The sequence below is a fragment of the Gavialis gangeticus genome, unplaced genomic scaffold, assembly GCF_001723915.1.
Source record: "Gavialis gangeticus isolate Ggan-Ray unplaced genomic scaffold, GavGan_comp1, whole genome shotgun sequence".
Classification (NCBI taxonomy): Eukaryota; Metazoa; Chordata; order Crocodylia; family Gavialidae; genus Gavialis; species Gavialis gangeticus.
In genome coordinates, this window is record NW_017729028.1 from 3,989,642 (window position 1) to 3,999,337 (window position 9,696).

Below are 9,696 nucleotides of genomic sequence, written 5' to 3' on the forward strand. Positions count from 1 at the left end.
TTCCTTGGAAGGATAGAACTGTCTGTTGGTGGCAGTCTCTATGCCAGAGAGAGTTTGTCTATTTACATTAAATGGGCATTGGCTAAAATGTTAGGAGTCCTAGAAAGAGGTATCAAACCCCAGAATTCTCCTTCCCAGATGAGTCTGAAACCACTAGGCAACAGAATAATGTATGTCTTTATTTAATTCTTCTTGAATTTTTCACTACACAGAATAAAATCTTCAGCCAGAGGGGGAGATTGCCTTCCCAAGACTTATTTATAGCCTAGTGATTAAGTGTTCTCAGTGGGAAAAAAAAAAAATCAAGCTTTTTAAGAGACTTGGGCACTTACCTGCTCAAACTGGAGCAGGTCTGACTATATGTAGTAGCAGAAGTCTAGCATCTAGGAAATTGTATTGATAATAGGAAGGTACACATGGAGCCTATTTATCTCCAGGATTAGGCAGTGGTTTACCAGCATTTTTAGCTTTAGCATCTAAAACCAAATTTAGGAAGAATTGAGGAAGCCAAGTTCTTTGTTATGTCTGAGTGCAATAGAGAACCACTACCCTTTTTACTGGTAAAGTCAGGTAATTAAAGATAGCTGTGCAGGTGGCCTGAGTATGGTGCTTATGAAGGCAGTGGATTAATGAGTGAGTGGCCACACCTGGTGGCATGAAGCAGCAGGCCTGGTCAGGGAACCAGAAGTAGCCTGGGTTAGGGGATTTAAACCCAGCCCAAGGCTGTGCTAAGGTAAGTAGGAGAAGAAGTTTGTGTGGTGGTTATGTAAGCTGTATTGGGAGTTGGATGGGGAAGTCTCTTAGGCAGGTAAAGTCTTCAGCCTATTTTTACAAAGAGGAAAGCTTATGTCTTTTACAGAGTAGGCAACTTTTTGGTTTGAGTTAGACTTGTGGGCTAGGTTGTGGCTGTAGAGATGGAGACAACTGTGAATAGGGGGTGTGGGTATGCCCCCTTCTCTCTTGTCATAGGAGCTAAAAGATGTCCCAGCCTAAGGGGCAGTTGTTAACACATAGAGCTAGAACTCTAAAAAGGTGCTGAGGCTGGGTCTAAAGCCCAGAAGCTGAGAGCCTTTACTACTAGGCCAAGGCAGGTGTGGCTAGAGAGAAAGGGGCCTAGGCTTTAATAGCTAGGCCCCTGACAAGCTCTCACAATCCTACAAGGAGCTAAAAGGTTACTTCCCCAGGGTCTAGTGTGATTGACTAGGCTGGCTGAGGAGCTGCTACCAATCCAATGATACCTAAATGTTGATGTTCATCTTTGGTACCTCATAGGGCCAATCCTCACTAAGATGGAGAACAGTTGCACTGTAATATACCAAAACAATTACATTTGTCATGTTATACAAAGTGGACGAGAGGGCAAAATCCCTCCCCTACTTCATCTGAGCTGTTTTCCTCTGAAGGGAAGGACCTCTTCCATCTTTCTTTTTGTTGTCAGTACGTTTAGCATAACAAAGGAGAGGCCCAAAGGAACATGTTGCCAGGAGCAGCAGGTCAGATGAATGGAAAGGCCAAGGATTGATGGTGATGACTCAAAATGCCTTGTGTTTATTTCCCACAGCTATATCAGTTGGTACATTTGCAAGGGCAGGAAAAACCTTGTCAGTGTAAGGGCTCCATCCTGTTCCTACTGAAGTCAATAGGGGGATTGTCATAGATTTTAATGAGAACAGGATTGGGGTATATTGTTGTCTGATGCTGTATGTAGCACCATGGACCAGCAATGTACAGCTTCCTAAAAAGACAGATGAGTACAAGGGCATATCAAGTCCTAGCTAAAGATAAGAAGGAAACTTTAAATTGAGTGCCAGAAAAAGTTTCTTGATGGTGAGAGTTCTCTATGGAAGAGTCTGTAAGGAAAAAAGTGATAGATGTCAGTCTCTTAGGAAACTGAAATTGGGTTGGACAAAGTACTAAGTATGTCTTGAGGGGAATGATTTGTCCAACCTGAAGCACATGGCAGTGGCTCCAACCCTGTCATATGTCCCATGTTGGAACCAGAGCTGCTGCCCCCACCATAGAATAAGGTTTGGCCCCAGCTCTGGCATGGGGCACATAATGGGGTCCAGCAACCAAGGAGGAAGGATTATGGCAGTGGCAACCAGCAAAATGGCCAGACTTGCCCTCCTGCTGCCAATAGGCACATCCATCAGGGCTTGAGGACTCCAGATTCTCCTTCTGGCCACACCAGTAGTCCAGTGGGTTAGATAGAGCAGCTCTGTGCACCAGAACTTGCCTGTGGGCTATATGTTTGACACCCTTGTAGTAGACTGATAAGTGACAGGAAGGGTAGGCTGGAGATTCAGGCAGTAATCTAGAATCTGGGAGATATGGATTCAAGTTCCTGCTCCACCACGGTCTCCCTGTATGACAATGGGCAAGTCATTCAAGACTGAATTCTATTTCCCTTTATGCACCTTTAATGGCAGACTTTTAGCAACGTGTGTGTGTGTGTGTGTGTGTGTGTGTGTGCACGCGCGCCAATCCTTCATGTGCAGGTGAGTGGAAGTCACAAAAATATAGCTGTCCAGAAACTTTTGGTGAAATGGTGATCAATGCTGAAGGACACCTCACTTCTATTTACACCAATAGTTGCTGAGGAAACAAGATTGCAGTCCTAAGCCCCATTTGCTCAGATAGGACTTCAACCTGTGTCTCCCTGACTTTCCAACCTAGTGCTCTAACTTCCACACTGTAGAAAAGGTGTTGTCCAGTCACTTCTCCAGAAACCTTTTTAAAGCTGGCCACTTCGGCAGCTGAGAGAGTGAGAGTGCATGAGGGACCATGAAGAAGAGTACCTGCTAGAGCAAGGGTTGGCAAAATGGCAGATCTGACTGGCAGCCAGACTCCATTTCCCAGCAGCCCCTACCCATGTCACAGTAGCTGATTTCCATGGAGACCCCAACAGCAGCACAGGGCTGGAGTTTCCATGGATCCCAGCCCCAGCAGCACTGGCAGGGCATGTGGCTGGGTGGAGCTACTCTGTGGCTGGGGCTGGGATCTTGCAGTGGTGACAGCTTGGTCCAGTGCTGGAGCAGACCTCTGATCCTCTACCTGCATTCTCCTGCCCAGGGCGTGTGGGCAGCAGATCATAGCTCTCTCCCCACCCAGCTCTTGACCACACTGCCACTGCTGCAAGATCCCAGCCCCATCAGTGCTCACAGGGCACACAGCAGGGTGGAGCTGATCTCCATGGAAACCCTGGCCCTGCAGTGTCACAGAGCTGCTGGGGCTGGGGTCCCCTGGGAAACAGTCTGCAGCAACCTTGGCAGGGGATGCTGGGAAATGGAGTTTGCCTTGGGTCCAATCCAGCCTGTGGGCCAGACTTTGCCCACCCCTGTACTAGAGGTTATGTTGCTCAGCAAGATGGCTATTTTCTTACGTGGCTAAGAGGGAGCCCTGGGACTTTGCTTCGGGGGGGGGAAACCTACATTATTATTTATTTTACCCAATGGCTATTGCATGCAAGGGGCACTTCCCTTTTTCCCAGATCTAAACTCAAGTATACTCATATGTAGCCACATGCCTACCCGGGGAGCACATATCTGACTGTGTGCGCTAAATTTATGCATGCTTCCACAAAGCAAGAATATATGCTAAAGCCAGCCAAATACATGGGTAGAAAACTACCATTTAGCCTTTGAGGGAAATAGAATTGCACTGTCTCTTGTCTCTGTTGTTCATCTATGAAATGTGGGTGTTTTCTGAGAACTGTGCTAAAAATTTTGAGGTGCTAAGACATGGTGAAGAATATCCTTCATTTAAAAGCTTGTCTAAGGGCCTTGTTAATGGTAAGTTTAGGCAGCTCCTGGAGCTCTTTACTCCTGGATTTCCACACACTACCATGTGAAACTCATTTTAAGCACTCTTAAGTGGGTTAAAATTGCACCACTGCAGCCAATATTTCTCTCTCATCCATGTTACATGTCTTGTATTATACGAAGGTCTACCCACCCTACCTGAACCCCCTCCCCTTTGGCCCTGATTAGGCCCACTGCCCCCCATCACTCTCCCTAGTGCACCAAGTCCTCACTCGCTGCTCTCAGTTGTTGCCTGCACTGTCTTCCCTGAGGGAGCAGGCAGGGAAGGCTTAACCTGTCTACCTGGCCACAGCTGCTCTGGCTGCTCTCTGGGCCAAGCTCACCTTAGAGAAGAACAGCAGCCCAGCAGTGATAGCAGTAGGGACTGGGCAGCAGTTTAACTCTCTTCCCAGGATGGCCACAAGTGAGGGGGGTGAGCATGCAGGAGCCCCGGGGAGGGGGGCGGGGCGAAGAGCCCCGGAGGTGGAGGGGAACCCCAAGGGAGAGTGGGTAGGGGGAAACCTAGAATGGGAGGAGCAGGATTCTTACCTTTCAGTTCTCCAGGCCCCTGCTGGCCTGAACATGCGGCTACTCCAAACTCGAGCTATCACTAACACCAATCGACATTTTAAGCAGCTCGTAATGTAACATGTAACAAGATCCAACTATACAGTTGGTCCAACAAAAGATATCGCTCTAAGAAATCCTTGCCCCTTGGGTAATTTCTGGACCATCATGGCTACAACATCACTTTTATACTACCAAGGTAATAAAAGACATACAAGTACGATGGACAGATAATCAACAGTTTTAATGGGAAATGAGTCTTGTCATAAAAAAACTCATTATCCTTTGGTGAAATTCTGTTTTGGCTGTAAAGCTAACTATGATATGCTTAGACTTCTATTCTACAATGTTTTAGTTCCAAATGAAATTCCTGATAAAAAGTTAAGACCCATTGAAGTCAGGATAATATAATAAGTGGATCAAAAAGCTGGCTCTGTGATATACTGGGGGACAAAATCATTTTGTGGGGATGTTTCTAGTGGGGAACCATATATTAACACTTCTTTGCCTAACTCCAGTCAATATCCTTATCAAGAACTTGTAAAGAAAAAAAGGAGGTAGCTCATTGTGGGAAGAAAGACTGCATTTTGGAAAAGAATGAATTGGAAAGGTGCCTAGGGGTTCTGGTGAATTAGGAACAGAGCATGGACTCTTGGAGACATGGCATGGGAATGAAATAACATAATTCTTGGATGCAAAAACAGGAAGATAGTGCAATGAGGTGATATAGCTACTGTGTAGAAACCATGACTGGAAAAATCTTCTGATTTTAATACCCATACTTTAAAAAGGATGCTAAAACTGAAAGAGCCCAGAAAATGTCTATAAGAATGATTCAAGGTTAGGAAAACTTGCCTTATAGCAATGCAGTAAAAATCTTGACCTATTGAATTGATCCAGGAAAAAAATTAAGAGCCACTCAGTCACCATCTATAAATACCTAGATAGAGAAAGGCAGACAAGGTTCTTTGGGTAAATGTGATCTCTTTTATTAGACCAACTAAATGGTTGGAAAAATTGTTCTAGATAGGCAAAAGTTATTTATTAGTAAAGAGGGATGCTTCTAATGGACAAAAGCATAACTAGAGGCAATGGACGGAAGCTGAAACCTGACATTCCAAGAGTATAATACATAGTTTTACAGTAAAGATGATGATAAAATTGTCAAGGCCAGTGGTGTATCTGCAGTCAGTTAGACCTCCTGTACTGATCTGAAGACTTTTTCTGGAAAGGTAAATATTTAGCTCCAGTGGAAGGTACAATCTTGATGCAGGAAATATTGGGTAAATTTCCATGTCCTATATTATGCAGGAGGTCAGAATAAATTATTATAACAGTGTCTCCTGCGCCTTCATCTGCATGTTGACAGATGCTGAGCACAGTATCACCACTGGATGAATAGACAATGATTTTTATGATGCCTCATCTAAACTGGCTATACCTAATGAACAGCCATTGAGTTCTTTTTCTCCATTGGCACTGCATTGCTACAGAGTCTCACTCTCGCTGCTGTTCTGAAAATAAAAACTGCAAACAATAACTCCTGATTTTCATTATATTGTGTTGTTCTTTCTCATGACCTGAGCTTCACCTTTCTGCACAGACTGGCACAGTTATCTATATCAAATTATTTTACACCTTATTACACAAAACCACTTAGGTAGTCTTTGCAACTTCAAAAATGAGCAGTAACAAAACCCTTTTGCAAAACAGAAAAGTTCTCAACCCTTGCGTGTGGTTAGAAGGAAAAAGCATTCTCTCTTGTCAAGACCTTGAGATCCATGATTTAAGTATTGGCTGTAAAACCAAGTAATGACTTGAGTTCAACTGATTATATGCTTGCAGGTACCAAGTGCTCCTCACTAAATAAGGACATGCCTAAGAAACTATGCACTATAAATAGCACTGAGTCCATACTACCATTCACCTACATGTTCACATTTTTTTTCTCCAGCTGGTCCTGGAGGTGCTACTTAAATTTAGTGCAGCAGAGAGGTGGACTAATAATATCTAGCAACAGATCCGCAATGGAAGGAATGAGTTCCATCAGCATGATGATAAATGGGCATGTGAGAGAAAAATCAGCAATAGTGAAATCAGGTGGAGGAGGTGGCAAGACACGGAGCACGTGCTCCTCCCTTGGCCTGCTTTTGATTGTACGTCTTGCACAGCACATGGTCAGATGCATGCTGTGAAACTAAGGTCAAATGATACAATATAATTATTATTTATACGACAAAGATGGAAACAGGTTGGAATTGGGTTTGTCTTTTTTTGGACATGCTGAAAGACCATTTGAGCATACCCCTCGGTTTTGGGTGGAGCCAGTCGGGAATTTTCCATTAGAATTACCTTTTGACGGGAAACACAGCTGGGGGTGGGAGTTCCACTGTTTTTCTGTGAGGAACAGGCACAATTTTTTTTTCTTCATTTCGGGCTACTTTGACCCCAGTCAAAATATGCTGATTTTTTTTGTTTTTTTTCAAAATGACCTGAAATATTTCCTTTTGTGAGTCAACTCAGTGTGTACATGTGGCTTTAGCTTGCCAGGAAACGTTATCTCTTCCTCACAGAAATGTATGTATTTATCACTCTGTGGGCTGGATTACTATGACTGTGTTTGTGCTTGACTGTGAAGAACACAGTGCCCATCAGGCCTGTGCACAAACCTCTCCTAAGGCGCTGGTGCCTGGTTAAAGCCTCACTCCTAATTTTCAAAACAATGAAGGGCTCGGTACACAGCCAAATCAAAGATGCAACAAATGACTGTCTGTGGACCATCACAAAAGGTGCATGTCCCTAGAACAGGACTGTCTAACTTCTCAGCCATCGAGGACCACACTCCACATGGGCCATCCCAGCAGAGAGGGCATGTTGTGGAGGCTGCAATAGCACCTGCCAGGGATGCCTTGTGTCCCTACTATGCAGTCACCTCCTGCCCCACTGCACAATGTGTATGGCAGCTCCTCCCTCACTTCTCTCCCATGCATGCATATGAGCAGCCCCCACCACCCTCCATTCACCCACCATGGCTGAGCCACCCACTGAGGCAGACATAGGAAGTAGACACTGGGGGTGAATCATGGAGGCCACAGCTGTGGCTGTAATCAGAGTGAAAGGGAGAGCAGCAGCTGGGCGGGAGCCTGGGGGCTAGACCCCATAAAGTCTACTAGGGACTTTACTACTTCAATTCACTGCCTGTGGAAGATGTAGTTCAGGTGTCTGATGCATCCTAACTGTAGATGTTGAACCTCAAACAAAATGCTCTGGGTAATTTCAACGCGCTGAAATAGATATCCCCAACCTGAAATATTTTAAGCTAAACCAATGATTCTGAGCCAGGATGCCATGGCACAAGACTCACAGGATCTTGTCCCAGAGGTTTCAAGCCACCATGTTAAAAACATTCTGATTTGCTGTAGTATTTCTGAGTTATTTGCAACAGGCTAATTGTTCTACTATTTTTCCATAATGAAAAAAGGAGTGAAAGCACTAAGAGCTGACATTCTGAGGACTGCCTTGAGTCTAATATGAGGTGCCTTGATTCTACCAAGATCAAAAATTATGAATTTAAACACTATTTCACTCTTAAAATAACAAATTTTAAGTACTTCATCTGTTCCAAATTGAATTTTGTATTTTATTAATTTTTGCTTTCTTTTAATCTTTGTCTCAATTCACAATAGAAACATATATTGCAATATTCTAATTTTCTTCCAGAGAGGGATTCTAATTTTCAATCAGCTTTGATTTTGAGATGCAAGAAATGGGAGAAGCAAATTGAGACAGAACAGCGATAACATTTTTGTGCATAAGTTAACTGTGTGCATAATGGCAAGATACTATACATCTATATTCTTTCCACAGTGGTAACCCTAGCTGAGCCCATCCACATTCCTTGGAAATTTTCCAGAGACATCACTGTGGAAGTGAGGTGTGAGCTGATTGATTACAACAACCAGTTCATGAAGTTCTTTGTTTAACAAGAGTTTTGAATCTTCAAACTGTCACCTCTATAATCAAAATAAAGCCAATATATTCTGTAGGTAACTACAATATGCACATTTTGTGTGTTAAACAGGAACCAAATTATTAATTTAAATTATGTATAATACTACTTTTTGAAGCTATTTTAGCAGCCAGAGGGATGTCATTGGGACACACACAAGCACTGCTTTTATTGTGACCGTTAAGTAATCATAATATATTCCAATGTATTTTGCTGTGTTCAGGCTAAAAATTATACAAAGGGCTAGAGTTGATCCCTTACAGTTCAAGGGTAAACTTTCAAAGCATTGCTTAGGGATTTGACCAAGCAATTCCAATTAATAGTTCTCTAAATCCCAGTGCGCTGCTTTGAAAATTCAGCCTTAAGGACTAACCTGTTTTCCTGCATTTCTCTCTTTTTTTTTTTGCCACCTCCACCTTCAGTCCTAGGTAACCTCAGCTCAGCACTACCATCATCTGGATGAACTTCAAAACCCCATATAGAACTCGGACATGGAGGCACACACGGAGGGAATGAGGTTAGGCAGAAATTTTTTTAAAGGAAGAAAACATGAAGCAAATCATCCTAATGTAGTATATCCAAATAGATGGAGGGAACTTGAAAATCCAGGATATAACATGCTAACTTGCCTGAATGAAGGAGCTGAGTCCCAAACAAATAACTCTTCCTTCTCAAAATCTGCAGAAATTCTTCTGTGGTGTTTTGGGTTGTGGTTGTTGTTGGGTGGTGTTTGTTTGGGTTTTTTTTTTTGGAGGGGGCATTGTGGACAGGAAATGTGATGTATTCTTGATAGCATCTGTTTCGTGCACAGAGCTTGGTGCAGTAATAAAGGGACTCTAATTTGGACTGCAGCAACTTAGGTCTTTATTTTTAGTGCACTGTACTTGGTGCTGTGGCTTACAGCTGATAGGTGCCATTGATGGGCTGTGAGCTGCTGCATAATTCCCCAGGTGCATGGAGCTTCCTGGAAGCTCCCTTCAAATCATCCCTCCCACAATTCTTGTTCCAGTCTGCAGGGAATCTGCAAGTTATTCAATATCATTCTTTTTTAAACCCTGCAAACTATTGAGGAGGGAACACAGAACCTTGTAATGATATTTTGTGAGGGATTCCCCCTTATTCTCCTCTTGACTACAGATCCAGCAACAAGATGATTCAAGGCAAGTGGGCCAGCAAGCCAACTAAGAAGATACTCCACTGTGTTATACCAGGGTTTCCACTAATTCACCTCTCTAGTCCCCAATAAATGGCATAGTTGCTTCAGCAGGATCTATAGGAGCACTCTACATTCCTCTTGCATCTTTAATGGTGCATGTTTTC

The 9,696-nt window shown here is 43.5% G+C and overlaps 1 long non-coding RNA gene across 1 annotated transcript; it reads left to right on the plus strand.

Annotated features, from left to right (window-relative positions):
• Positions 1–737: 737 nt before the first annotated feature.
• On the plus strand, positions 738–9,006 carry LOC109300092. Its single transcript, XR_002098109.1, has 3 exons — positions 738–808; positions 8,235–8,301; positions 8,805–9,006. It is a non-coding gene; the product is annotated as an uncharacterized LOC109300092 (long non-coding RNA).
• The last annotated feature ends 690 nt before the right edge of the window (positions 9,007–9,696 follow it).